Genomic DNA, 14,098 nt, shown 5'->3' with positions numbered 1-14,098 from the left:
CAAGACTGTGGAACCTCCTGCCCGTCAGCATCAGACTCACCCCACTCTCATACAATCCAGAGAAGAACTCAAGACCCACCTTTTCAAGGAGTCTCTCTTCCTCAACACCTAGGCCATCATGTTGCCCCCGCACCACCTGCCCTAGGCTCCGTTCGCCCCTCTCCTCTCTGACACCAAGTAGAGCTGTACCTCTCCTCTGTGCCCCTCTGTATCCTACCCCCACTGTATATCTGTTCTGTTGTGACCTCTGAAAAGCTCTCCGTTATGCATCTGTACTGTTGTACACCTCTTTAAACCACTCCATTGCTTCTCGAAGCCAGGTCCAAACTCAATAAATACCATAATAATAATGATAATAATCACCTTTGCCTTGCACTCCAAAACCGGATGACAATTGTCTCAGGGGCCTTCACACTTCCTGACATAACCTGCATCTGCACCATCCCTAGTTGCTGCACCTTGCGGCGTACATCTTCCAGGGTCTGGCATGACGATGTAAGGCCTATTTATGCAATGGCAAGAACCTTCCCTTCCTTTTCACTTGTGACCCTGTTAGAACTGATATAATATTGTTTCATCCTCATTGTATATGTTGGCCTATGCCCAGTCGCTTTGCGAGGAAATCCGTATTGCAAGGTCGTGACCTTAAGTGAATCAAGCCTCCATTTTAGGTTAAAGCCGCCATTTTAGTTTATCGTACAAAGTCACCCTGTGGCCTAAAATGGCTGTCTTGTGTTCTCTTGTTCTTGCTTTAACCTCTTCAACCTCTGTAGGAGAGTTAATGTCCAACCTGCCTTAAGGCTACATGTTAGGGTCATGTAGACCTTGTCCTTTGTTGACCTCGGGATCAGGGGATTACTTGAATCGGCGATGTTAACCCACATGTATACAAGAACAAAAACGCTATCTAAACACAATATGTGAAACATCTGTATGATCTGTATTAAAGCAATGTGTAAAGAGTGTAAAGTTAAACCTAGAGAATAATAGTATTTGTTAGGAAATGTCTTAAAAAGTAAACCGCATGCACGAGATATGTAAATTAGGAACAAACCTGGCGCAACCCTAGCCCCGTACATGATTAACTTGTAAGAGGCTGGACATCGTTATAACGAAACTGTCCAGCTAGCAAATCCTGTTCACTGCTCACATTGAACCCTGCTGGTGGTCTCTGTGATGTATTGACGGCCAAATAGCTATTTGTGTACTTTGTTTTGTAAACTGTAGAGAATTGCAATAAAGATTCTGGGAATCTTTACAAGCCTGTGTCGGTGTATTTCTCTTTGCATGGTGTAAAAGCCTTAATATTGTATTTTCTGATTCCACAACCCCATTCACCTACTCTTCAGATTCTGCTGACAGATCACCATTGTGGTCTGCACTCCATGCCTTTTGACTTTGTACACGCCAATCTTTTCATTTGACTATTGTTACTATCATGCTATTCACCCACTGCCTACCCTGTTAGCACTTAACTAATCTGGAATGTATGAAAGGCTGTGAATGATGAGACTTATAATGATGTACCTCTTTTCTCCTTCCTACTGCCACAGTGTTCTAAACGCCTTGCTTCCCTCCATCCCAACATGGGGTACCTTGAAGCAAATATCTCCTAGTAGGCACCTTTTAAATATAAATCAACAATTGGACCCAAGTCAACCAGAATGAACATGTATTTTGCAGTGCAATCCTGATATATACTAGGCCCATCCAGCATAAAACTGGTGCAGCACCTCCATGGCCTAAAAACAATGTCAACCAGTCTTGTTGCGGTTGAGTGTAGGGATAGATGAAATGCAGGTATAGTGGGAATTGGTGCTATCAAGAAGGGAGACATGTGTTTCTACTGACCTATGGCCCCAAAGTTCATAAGGGGCCACCGCAAGGGCTCTGCCAGAATTACTATCCTTTTTCCAGTTAATTTGGGAGTAATGGGGATTTGCCAAGAGCTGTGGGGTTGTTTGCTTAGGGGAACATGCTGGTTCTCTTTGTCACTTGTGGGAATCTTATGTCTGGGGTGGAGGGGGAGAAATAAAAATTAAATATAACATTTTTCCTTAATCATGTTTTATCTCTATCAAAGTGAATACTATTTTACATGATATTGCTGCATTTGTCAATGTCTTTCGTGGTTTATGGGAATCATGTTTGGCAGGCAAATGCATTCTTTCTAGATTTGCTATGCACAGTGTAACTCATGGAGTGGGCACCATGTATGCATGCATGTACTGAAATGTATGAATCATTAACCTATCTGGGGAACAATGGGACATGGCACATAGTGCCATGTGAGGGAGTGAGTCAAATCATGTCAAGAGTTGGAGGGGCTGTTGTCATATTCGACCCATCACACAACTTCTCGCTATTCATCTCCAAATCTGCCATTGCAGCCAGTCTCAATTTCCTCAATATCAGAAAAATCTGTCATCTTTTAAACAGCTAATCTCCTCCTTAGTCCTTTCTAGTTCTGACTACTGTGCCAGTCTTCTCTATGGCCTTCCCAACTATACTTTTTTCCTCTGGACAAAGTCTGCACACATTTCAACCTTTCTCCCTTTACCTCTACCCCCTCTTCCTATCGCCAGATTGGCTGGCTCTCTATGAAACAAAGGGATAAGAATAAACATCTTCTTGTCATCTTCAAAATCAATAATGGACTTGCCCCACCCTACCTATCTGCTCATCCCACTCCCTACTCTCCTGCTCATTAAGAGCATTCTATGATCACCTACTTGCTGCCACTTGAGCCCCCTGTGCTCCCTCTCGTTTCTGCTCTCGCTCTCTCTCTCTCTCTCTCTCTCTCGCCTCTATTCTGGAATGATACTGCTCTCCCTCTCCACACTACTCCAACTCTACCACTAGTTAAATCCAACCTCAAATCTCTCCTTATTTCTGAAGAACCTGTTTCCTAGCACTGTATGCTACTGCATCACCCTGTTTTCCCCTCTCCCTAACCTTCATGGACAACCATATAGCACCTTTCTGTGAACCCTCCATCCTTAATTCAGCACTTCCTCCACCACCCCGTTCCTATGTCATTCTGTCCTGTTCTCCTCCCTGGTTCATGTTTCCACCTTCCCCTGCAACATCTGGTCTTCAAGTCACATTCTCTCACCCCACTGTCAAGGACACAGGTCAATGGTAAATTGTGTATGCGTGTTTTTGCCAAAAATGCATTGCTTTCCCTGTGATTTGTATACATAAATAAATAAATTAACATTGACTGCAAGGTAGAGGGCTCTGCAGGGGGAATCAGGAAGGTTCTGTATCCGCGGGGCACTGAGCTGCCCCACGGACCAATGAGTTTCCAGATCTAGTTTTAAGTAGGAGAGCGAGCTGGACTGGTTGCATCAAGCTGTTCAGTGTCCTGGGTTGTTAGCTTAAGGCTTGCCTTCTAGTATTTTCTTTCTGCACTCTCGTATATACAGTGTTTTTTCTGTTTCTATCCTGTGAAGTCAACCTGCTGATCAGTGAAATAGGCAATAATCTTGTCCAATGTCAGGCTTGGTTTGGATTTTAATTTGCATTCCGAGACTTCCAGTCCTGCATTAGAAATGAGAAAAGCAAAAGCTTAAATGCCACATTGCAAAGAATAACCTATATGTGGATTCTATGGCAAGACTGGAGGCGAGCATTATGCTTCATCTTCCTTTATTTCTACTCTTCAGCAGTTCAACAAACATGTAAAACAAAATCCTGAAAAGTGCTTTAAAACTAGCAACTTTTTTTTTTTTTTTTTAAACTACAAAATCCATGATCCTCTGTAGTCCATGCTCTCTCCACCAGTCCCAATCCACTTCCTGTGCCTGGACTCCTCCTCTTCTTTTACTGCTCTTCAAGCAGATAAGTACTATTTCCTTTCCTCTCCGAATGCCTGTGGATATATGGGTTGACTGAAGAGAGGAATGGTAGATGGAAAGAGATGTTGAGTGTGGTTCGCAGGGAGAACGCGAGATAATTAGTCTAGAGGCGTTTTTTCACCGCAAATGTCACACTACGCGCGAGCGCGTTAAGTTTCAGATTTCCCCTGACTCAGAGCAGTCGTCGAGGGGATATCGGCGGAGCCCCAGGAAAATTCCCTTGATACATAGGGTCCGCCGAGAGGCTGACGGCCCCGTGCCGTATACCCGACACCTCAGGGGCGCGGTCAGCCTCACGAGCATAGGCAGGTCGCACACGGAACAGTGCGCAAAGCGCGAGGCGGATCGCCTCATCGGCATAGCCCCCACCCGCGGGTGGGCGGAGCTAGCGCGTGAAGCGCGGAGCGTCTAGCTCCAACAACATAGCCCCCACCCGCGGGTGGGCGGAGCCTACACGCGCTAGGGCGCGTAGCGTCATCGCGAAGCGGCGAAGGATTATTTCCAACGCCAGCGTTCGTAGACGCGGAGCTTTTTTCCCTCTCGACCCCGACTAGTAGAATCTAAGAAGGGGTGAGAGACGAGTGCACGCAGCTCGATCAGCTGAGACACGGACATCAACACCGTGCATAGAACGTGACAGCAAGAGCTGGAAGACTCGGGCATAGGAGCCCTACGCTGCCAAGAGGCAGTGGGATAGTGGAAAGTTGATTGAAGGCCGGAAGGCTGAAGAAAGACAGAGGTGCAGCCACTTATATAAAAAAAAAAAAAAAAAAAAAGAACATCATAAGAGAGAGTGGGCGTGCTAAGACACCTGTACCAGGTATTTTAGGCACACAGCACAAAGGAACATGTCAGACTTTGAGTGGAGTGAGGAGGAGCAATCCCTGGACCTCGCTGCCAGCTTCAAGCAAGTGCTGGGTAGCTCTCTTATAGATGCAGTGGCAGAAGGGGTGAGACCCCTACAAGAGAGGCTGGAGACGTTAGAGGCCATACTCTCGCAGCCAAAGACCAGCACCAAAGCAGATAAGCGCGCGCCCACAGAACCCTCGAATGAAGGGCAGAAGGGGAGTAAACAAGCCCTAAAGAGGAAATCCTCTGACGACCCCCGGGGCTCATATGAGGAGGCGATAGAAAAGGCCTCGGAGGTGCCTGACGCTTTTGCTAAGCTTAAAGAAGCGTACCTACAGAAGCAGGCAGTGCCGAACCTCACGACCCCCGTTCCAGGGGAAGATAATATGGGAGAAGACCTGGGCTCGGAGGAAGAGCTAGTAGAGGAGCAAGGCTCGCTAGGAGATGAGGAAGGAGAAGAAGATGACTGGTCTAGACCCAGTGGGGGCAAGAAAGCGAGGAAGGAGAAACACCTCGTAGAAAACGAGGAGGATATGTTCGACCCAGACAGCATTCATAATCCGAGGTCCACCGAGTGGCAACCATCCCCCCGAGTGACCCAGTATATGGCAGCAAGATTACGCAAGCCACTAGACAAGGAAGTGAGACAGCGCCTACGAGCAGAGTGCCCGCGCCCAGACTTGCCAGGAAAGGTGGCGGAAGCACCGGAGCTCGACCCAAAAATGCTGACTTTTGTAGCCAAGGCCAGTAAAGACCCCCGGAAGGGGATTGATAGATCCTGGAAGTCCTGTCAGGAGAAGTTACTAGATTTAGCAGGTCCGCTCGCAAAAATCATGGACCTCGCAGAAAGGGCGAAGGACACAGGTGAAGAGGTGGATCCGGAAGCCCTCGCAGGATGGGCTCAAAGAGCCGTCTGCCTGCTTGGAAACGCAAATTGTGCCATCGCAGCAGAGAGAAGGAAGGGCTTATTGCTCAAGATAGACTCTAAATTGAGCGACTTATCGTCATATGAAGCAGGGGAAGGCGCACAAGGCCTCCTATTCGGAGAGACCTTCGGGAAGGAGATGGGCCGGTTCGTAGGAACTTTCGCATCACTGGAGAAGGCTCAAGCGTCTATTCGCAAGATATTCCCCAGCAGAGTTTTTGGAGGGACCGGCCGCTACAGAGGTCGAGCTGCCGGTCGCTACCAAGGAGGGAGAAGACCTCAGAACACCAGGGCACAATACTGGGAGAACAGGAATCAAGACACCTTTTTCCCATCCAGGGGGAGATTCCCAAGAGGCCGAAGGTCCAGAGGATCGGGAAGAGGTCAAGGATTTACGCCAGGTGAGAGCGATTATGTATCCCCCAGTAGGGGGGAGGACGCGCAGATATTTAGAGAGTTGGCGCAAGCTTTCAAGCGATTCCTGGATACTGCAGACCGTCAGCGGACTGCATCTAGATTTCATAGAGACCCCAGTGCAGCGATACGAACCGCGGAGCCAGAGATTAGCGCAAGCGGAACAAGCATGGCTAGACAGCGAGATAGCGCAGCTAGTGGCCAAGCAGGCGATAGAGAAATGCGAGACAGCCCCGAAGTTTGTGAGCAATATGTTCCTAGTGCACAGGAAGGAGAAAGTACGCCCGGTGATAAATCTCAAGGAGCTGAATGGCTGGATCATATATCGGCACTTCAAGATGGAAGGCGTCCATCAGCTCAGAGACTCCCTAAGAGAAGGAGATTGGTTGACGCGTCTAGATCTAAAGGACGCTTACCTCACAGTACCTGTTCTAGAGGAATACAGACCATTTCTAGCTTTTCGCTGGCGAAGTCGTTTCTGGCAATTCAAATCGATGCCATTCGGTCTTGCTTCGGCACCATGGGCATTTACAAAGCTAATGAAGCCAGTATCGGCAGCGATCAGGGAGAAAGGCATAAGGCTTATTATTTACCTGGACGATCTCCTGCTGCTTGCAGAAGACCGGGAGGTATTAGTATACCAAACGAGATGGGTGCAGGACCTTCTGACCTCACTAGGATTCCTAGTGAACAAGGAAAAGTCAGATACCATACCAGCACAGAGGTTAGACTTCCTGGGATTCATTCTAGACACCAAGAAGGCGACCTTAGAGCTTCCAGCTCGGAAGATGAGGGACATCAAGAGAGAGATCAGAATATGCTTAGAGAAGCGACAAGTATCTCTCAGGACATTAGCGAGAATAGTTGGGCTGCTAGCAGCATCTATTCAGGCCATTTTTCCGGGGCCACTGCACTACCGTGCACTGCAGAGATTGAAAATAAAGCATCTGCAGCTAGGTCTGAGGTACCATCAACAAGTGCCGCTGGATCAGGACTCGATTACAGAACTGGAATGGTGGTTAAAGAATATGGACGCTTGGAATGGGCGAGCCATATTCGGAGACAGACCGGATTTGATAATAGAATCAGATGCCAGCCGGAAAGGCTGGGGAGCCAGATGTGGGTCTTTACAGACCGGAGGCAAGTGGAGCGAAGAGGAGCTTCGTCTACACATAAATTGCTTAGAGCTCCTGGCAGGATCGTTCGCGATCAAAGCCTTTACGAAAGAGAGAGTGAAATCTTGTGTCCTGCTGAAGATGGACAACATATCAGCAGTGCGCTACATCAACCATTTGGGCGGTACGAGATCCAAGATGCTCGCAGAGTTAGCGAAGGACCTGTGGCATTTTCTGCCTACAATCAGGGACGTCGGTGACAGCAGAGTACCTGCCTGGAACACTGAACGTAGTAGCAGATTGGAACTCTCGGTACCTGACGGATTCCAGCGATTGGAGGCTGGACCCAGCAGTGTTTCAGAGACTGGACACGAGATGGGGACCATTACAAGTGGACCTGTTTGCTTCCCGGCTCAATACGCAGAGGAGCGACTATTTCAGCTGGAGGCTGGATCCGGGAGCGCTGGGGACAGACGCGTTCCTACAAGAGTGGATAGGAGGTCCACATTACGCTTTTCCCCCCTTCGCGATGTTGAGCAGAGTATTGGCGAAATGCCGGAGGGAGAAAGCAGAATTGGTATTAGTAGCACCATTATGGAAATCTCAGGTGTGGTTCCCCACCTTAATGGAACTAGTGTCGGACGTTCCGAGAGTCCTCCCCGACGAGGAGCGACTTCTCACGGACCCAGCTGGGTCGTGTCATCCTCTGAGAGTGAGAGGGACACTCCCGCTAGTCGCGTGCAGGATATCCGGAAACGGTGGGCCTTGCCAGGAATTTCGGCGCAGGCTGCGCAGCTTATCGCTGAATCCTGGGCCCCATCCACTAGGAGGAGCTATGACTCAGCTTGGGCTAAATGGACAAGCTGGTGCAAGGACAGAGGTGTTCATCCCGTTTCAGCACCTGTAGTGGAGATTTTGAACTTTCTAGCGAACCTATTACAGAGCGGGAGAGCTTTCCGGACTATAGGAGTGTACAGATCGGCGATTTCTGCGGGTCACATGCCTTTAGAGGGCGTCCCGGCAGGGGAACATCCGGCGGTGGCGAGGCTCATTAGAGGAGCCAGATTTAAAGCGCCACCGGAACCCAAGTATACCACGACATGGGAGGTGTCTACAGTACTGCGTCTTCTAGCGAGTTGGCCGACCAATAATTATCTCTCGCTTAAGCAATTATCAGGAAAGCTAGCGATGTTGCTATGCTTGATCTCCTGCAAAAGAGTATCGGACGTGAAAGCGCTAGAGGTTAACAGACGATCCTTCGGGCCAGAGGAAGTTACATTCTCCATAGTGAAAAGGACCAAGACAGGGACGTCCACGGTACATTATCCGTATTTCCCGAGTAATTCCAAATGGTGCGTGGCACGATGCATTAAGGAATACGAGAATAGAACAGCAGAGCATAGGGCAGCGAATACTACTCAGTTATTAATAGCGCGCAGGAAGCCCTATCACGCAGTTACATCGGCTACCATCGCAAGATGGGTCAAAGAGATTATGCAGGCAGCAGGTTTGAATGTGAGCACGTATGGAGCGCATTCGGTGAGGGGGGCCATGGCCTCGTCCGCCGTGAGAGCAGGAGTGCCTTTGAGTGAGATAATGCTGGCAGCAGATTGGTCAAGTGAGAGGACGTTTAAAGAATTTTATTTTAAGCCAGCGGAGAGTTTAGCAAATATAGTGTTGGGTAAGCTTTGAACAAGCATAATGCTCGCCTCCAGTCTTGCCATAGAATGTAGATTACCCCTGCTATCTGCGCAGGGAGTATTAATTCTATTAAAGACTAGGAGGCGAGCATTAAATTCCCACCCGAGTCTGGTACTAGGTATACAATGGCAATGATTTATTATGTATCAGTACGAGACGTTGGCACCACCCTATCATAATTTTTTGTTGCTCTTTTTCATAGGAGAGGAGCAGAAGAATAACTGAGGGTGAAGACAGAGCAGAGAGAGTGAGGAGCCCATAGCATTTGCAGCGATTAAGTTGAAAGTCCAAGAGAGCCTTCGCACAGTTGTCAAGGATCAGTTAGAGACTTTCAGAGCGAGTAAAAGCAGAGGAGGAGTCCAGGCACAGGAAGTGGATTGGGACTGGTGGAGAGAGCATGGACTACAGAGGATCATGGATTTTGTAGTTTAAAAAAAAAAAAAAAAAGTTGCTAGTTTTAAAGCACTTTTCAGGATTTTGTTTTACATGTTTGTTGAACTGCTGAAGAGTAGAAATAAAGGAAGATGAAGCATAATGCTCGCCTCCTAGTCTTTAATAGAATTAATACTCCCTGCGCAGATAGCAGGGGTAATCTACATTGGTTATTCATGTCTGACAAGACAGAGTTGAGAGCTTTTAAGGGCCGCCTTCTACCAAGTGCATGGGTAGAGAGAGAAAGGGGCCTGCGCTCGGTTACACTTTAACAGGCAGTGTGCAGAATACACTTATGTTGTAAGAGACTGTAAACACAGTCCAGGGAATAGGGGCGCCACTGCAGCTCTGTGCAACACAAGACATACCTCGATCCTCGTCACAAACGCCCCTTTCATTCGGCTGCATGAAGCCAGCAGCGCCAACAAGCAGTGCATTCCCAACAATGGATAATGCTCTCCAATGCCCGTCCAGTGGAAACGATATACACAGCTTTTGTGCACGTCAAAAGCTCATTTGCACTAATTGCCTGCAGGCTTTGACGGAAAATAATAGTCTATTCGGGTCGGGCCGGGGAGCAAGACTGTTGTAAAACAACTCCACAATGTTGTCCAGCACAGGACAGGAATGCAGACATTTAATGGGCTTCTGCGAGCAAGCATTCACTCGTCAGCCGCCATATTATGACAGAAATTCAATTAAAGCTGTCCCAGTCGACATGAGAAACTAACGTGGAGACCGGACGCGAGAACTATCGCGAGGGCGGTTTATTCATTGTGAGATTTCCACTTTGTGGCGCAGCGCCGTGTTCAGCACAACAGTTTAGTCTTTCATCGGACGTGCAACATGCCACATTGACTATACCTCAAACTGCTTGATATTTATCTGTTCTCTGCTCATTTTGTTTTTTTCGTTCCCTTTTTCCAACTACGGAATGAAAAATCGGGTAGACTTTATATATGCTGAAGGAGTGAAACACTGCATGTCATATTGACGTTCCCATGGTAACGCAGGGGTGGGAGGGAACGAGGAAGGGGAAGTGACATAACGGGGAACGGGACCGGGGAGTTCGGGGTAGAAGTTGAATAAAGAGGACGTGAGTGTGAAGTGCTCCGTGTCCTGCGTCTTTCTTGCTGCGCTGCAGGCCCGCTATGCTACGCAAGGTCACCACAATGGCGACGAGGATGGGATCGGGGGCATGGCAACGGTCCTAGGAGCCCACTGCAGTCCATCCCCGCCGAACGCAGCGAAGGAGCTCGCAGCAGAGGGCCCCGCCAGCTGGCATAGATTACGCGCGGCCCGGGCCGCGGCGGTGAGAACACACCCCCAGTGACGCTTCAGTGCCTCGGGCGAGGCCCAACTTCCGCGCCCGACACCCACGCCGGGAGCAACCTCACGAGGCGGCCAGCCGGGACACAACACTCACGTGTCCCGTGCTAACGAGAGGAAGCGCAGGCTCAGGAAGCCCGCGAAAGGCCCCGGGCACGTGAATCCAGGAGGTAAGCCCTGCAGGCCGTCTCGGAGCTCACAGGGTGCCGCGTGGAGTGCCAAAGGCCTCCCCCCCTTGAAGGAACTTGAGCAGGGTGCCCCTCCCCCCTCTCTGCAGACGGTGCTCATGCCCTGCGAGGCGGCCGTCCTACACCGACAGAAGGCGGGGCCACACCCCAGAAGAAAGGTCAGAACCAGCCTTCCCAAAGGCACGCCACACAGTTGAGGGCTTGAGGCGTCAACAGAACCCCCATCACCATGTCAGGACAAGACGATGGCCAAGGGGGGCAGGCACAGGCGATCGCGCCCCCAGCACAGGGAACACCCGCACCAGATCATGTGCCCTATCAGCTACCGGACACCTTGGCTGCCCAAATGCCGGGAGCATTTGATGTAACGGACACAAGTAACATGGGCCCTCGGTGGACCAAATGGATCCGAGATTTCGACCTGTACATGGGAGCTACAGGCCCAGTCGCAGATGCACGACAGGTATGTCTGCTAAAGCTAGCTGTAGGCCCTGCCACCCGAGACATAATCGATGAGATGCCACAAGACTCCATAGACTCGATCAAAGACCTCAAAGAAGCATTAGCGGCATATTTTGCACCCCATACCAATGTAGATTACAAAAGACATCTATTTCATAGCACCAAGCAGATCAAAGGGGAGTCCATCGATGCCTATGTGATGCGACTACGCACCAAGCTAAAGCACTGTGACTTTGCCAACTATTCAAATACCGAAGCACTAAGATCGCAAATCATCTCGGGGTGCGAATCACAGACTTTTCGACGGAAGCTGCTGCAGAAATCTCGCACGCTGGAGGAAATTCTAGCACTGGCGAGAGTAGAGAGAGCCATCGACTCCCAGGTCGAAAGTTTCGGCAACACCACCATAGGGCAGAACGTCAACAAATTGCAACTGGAAAGGAAACCCGAAGAACTCTTCTGCTATAAGTGCGGTTTTGAATATCCACATGAGGGTACATGTCCAGACATAGGCCAACGGTGCACCTCGTGCGGCGAAGAGGGTCACTTCAAGGCGGTGTGCAGACTGTTCCGCGACAGAGGTAGAGACAGGCTCAGAGAAAACACCTCTCGCCCAAGAAGCCGACACGGAAGGTCCACAAGCAACAATCCAGTCCCCACCACAGGGACCACTCAAAATCAACCTTCAGGGTGATCAGTGAGACAGAGAGTCCGGAGAAGACCGGCAAAGAAGAAGGGAAAGGAGAAGGCAAGCAATGCGCCCAAGAACGGACCGCCGGTCCCGTCGCCACGTGCGATACCTGGTGGAACAGTCCCCCACAGATTCTGACCTCAGCTCATCAGGGAGCGATCAGAAGAGGAAAGCATATGTATATGCACTAGGGAACCCCACAGCAACTGCCCACAGCCCAACGCTCATCATCAAACTTCAAGAAAAGCCCACCGAATTTCTCATAGACACTGGGGCCACCGTCAATGTGGTAAGCGAGAATATTTACAACGATCTCCCACAAAAGCCCAAATTACACCCCGCAACTGTGAACATATATGCATATGGAGCCAAGACACCTTTGAAATGTTTGGGACAATTCAATGGCCTCTGCAGGTACAAGGGCCATGAAATGAAGGTACCCATACACGTACTAGCCACCGAGACAGACAGTGGTTGCGTCCTTAGCTTTAAGGCAGCCGCGGACATGGGCCTCATTCACATTTTGTACAACATCATGGTGCACAAATACATAGACCCCGTGGAAATGGTGAACAACCTATACCCCAAAATCTTCAAAGGAATATGGAAGCTTCGCAACAGACAAATACGGCTCCATGTGGACGACTCCATCCGCCCCGTAGCACAGCCATATCGAGGGATTCCAGTTAACATTAAAAAAAAGCACTGTGACTTTGCCAACTATTCAAATACCGAAGCACTAAGATCGCAAATCATCTCGGGGTGCGAATCACAGATTTTTCGACGGAAGCTGCTGCAGAAATCTCGCACGCTGGAGGAAATTCTAGCACTGGCGAGAGTAGAGAGAGCCATCGACTCCCAGGTCGAAAGTTTCGGCAACACCACCATAGGGCAGAACGTCAACAAATTGCAACTGGAAAGGAAACCCGAAGAACTCTTCTGCTATAAGTGCGGTTTTGAATATCCACATGAGGGTACATGTCCAGACATAGGCCAACGATGCACCTCGTGCGGCGAAGAGGGTCACTTCAAGGCGGTGTGCAGACTGTTCCGCGACAGAGGTAGAGACAGGCCCAGGGAAAACACCTCTCGCCCAAGAAGCCGACACGGAGGGTCCACAAGCAACAATCCAGTCCCCACCACAGGGACCACTCAAAATCAACCTTCAGGGTGATCAGTGAGACAGAGAGTCCGGAGAAGACCGGCAAAGAAGAAGGGAAAGGAGAAGGCAAGCCATGCGCCCAAGAACGGACCGCCGGTCCCGTCGCCACGTGCGATACCTGGTGGAACAGTCCCCCACAGATTCTGACCTCAGCTCATCAGGGAGCGATCAGAAGAGGAAAGCATATGTATATGCACTAGGGAACCCCACAGCAACTGCCCACAGCCCAACGCTCATCATCAAACTTCAAGAAAAGCCCACCGAATTTCTCATAGACACTGGGGCCACCGTCAATGTGGTAAGCGAGAATATTTACAACGATCTCCCACAAAAGCCCAAATTACACCCCGCAACTGTGAACATATATGCATATGGAGCCAAGACACATTTGAAATGTTTGGGACAATTCAATGGCCTCTGCAGGTACAAGGGCCACGAAATGAAGGTACCCATACACGTACTAGCCACCGAGACAGACAGTGGTTGCGTCCTTAGCTTTAAGGCAGCCGCGGACATGGGCCTCATTCACATTTTGTACAACATCATGGTGCACAAATACATAGACCCCGTGGAAATGGTGAACAACCTATACCCCAAAATCTTCAAAGGAATATGGAAGCTTCGCAACAGACAAATACGGCTCCATGTGGACGACTCCATCCGCCCCGTAGCACAGCCATATCGAGGGATTCCAGTTAACATTAAAAAAAAAGTGGAGGATGAGCTCAAAAAGCTACTCGAACAAGACATCATCGAGAGGGCCACCGGTCCCACAACTTGGGTCTCACCGATTGTCCCGGTTCCCAAGAAAGGCCCTGATGCCATAAGACTATGGGCCTCATTACGACCCAGGCGGTCTGGAAATAACGGTGGCGGTAAACCCGCTGCCACCGTTGTTTCCGGACCGCTTGAGTCCGACCCCTGCAGGCAGGAGGTGATGTTACCGCCAGGTCTGACCTGGCGGGTTTAA

Source organism: Ambystoma mexicanum, chromosome 8, assembly GCF_040938575.1.
Source record: "Ambystoma mexicanum isolate Mex_15411 chromosome 8, UKY_AmexF1_1, whole genome shotgun sequence".
Taxonomy (NCBI): domain Eukaryota; kingdom Metazoa; phylum Chordata; class Amphibia; order Caudata; family Ambystomatidae; genus Ambystoma; species Ambystoma mexicanum.
The sequence above is the reverse complement of the archived record's forward strand: the minus strand, read 5'-3'. Positions refer to the sequence as shown.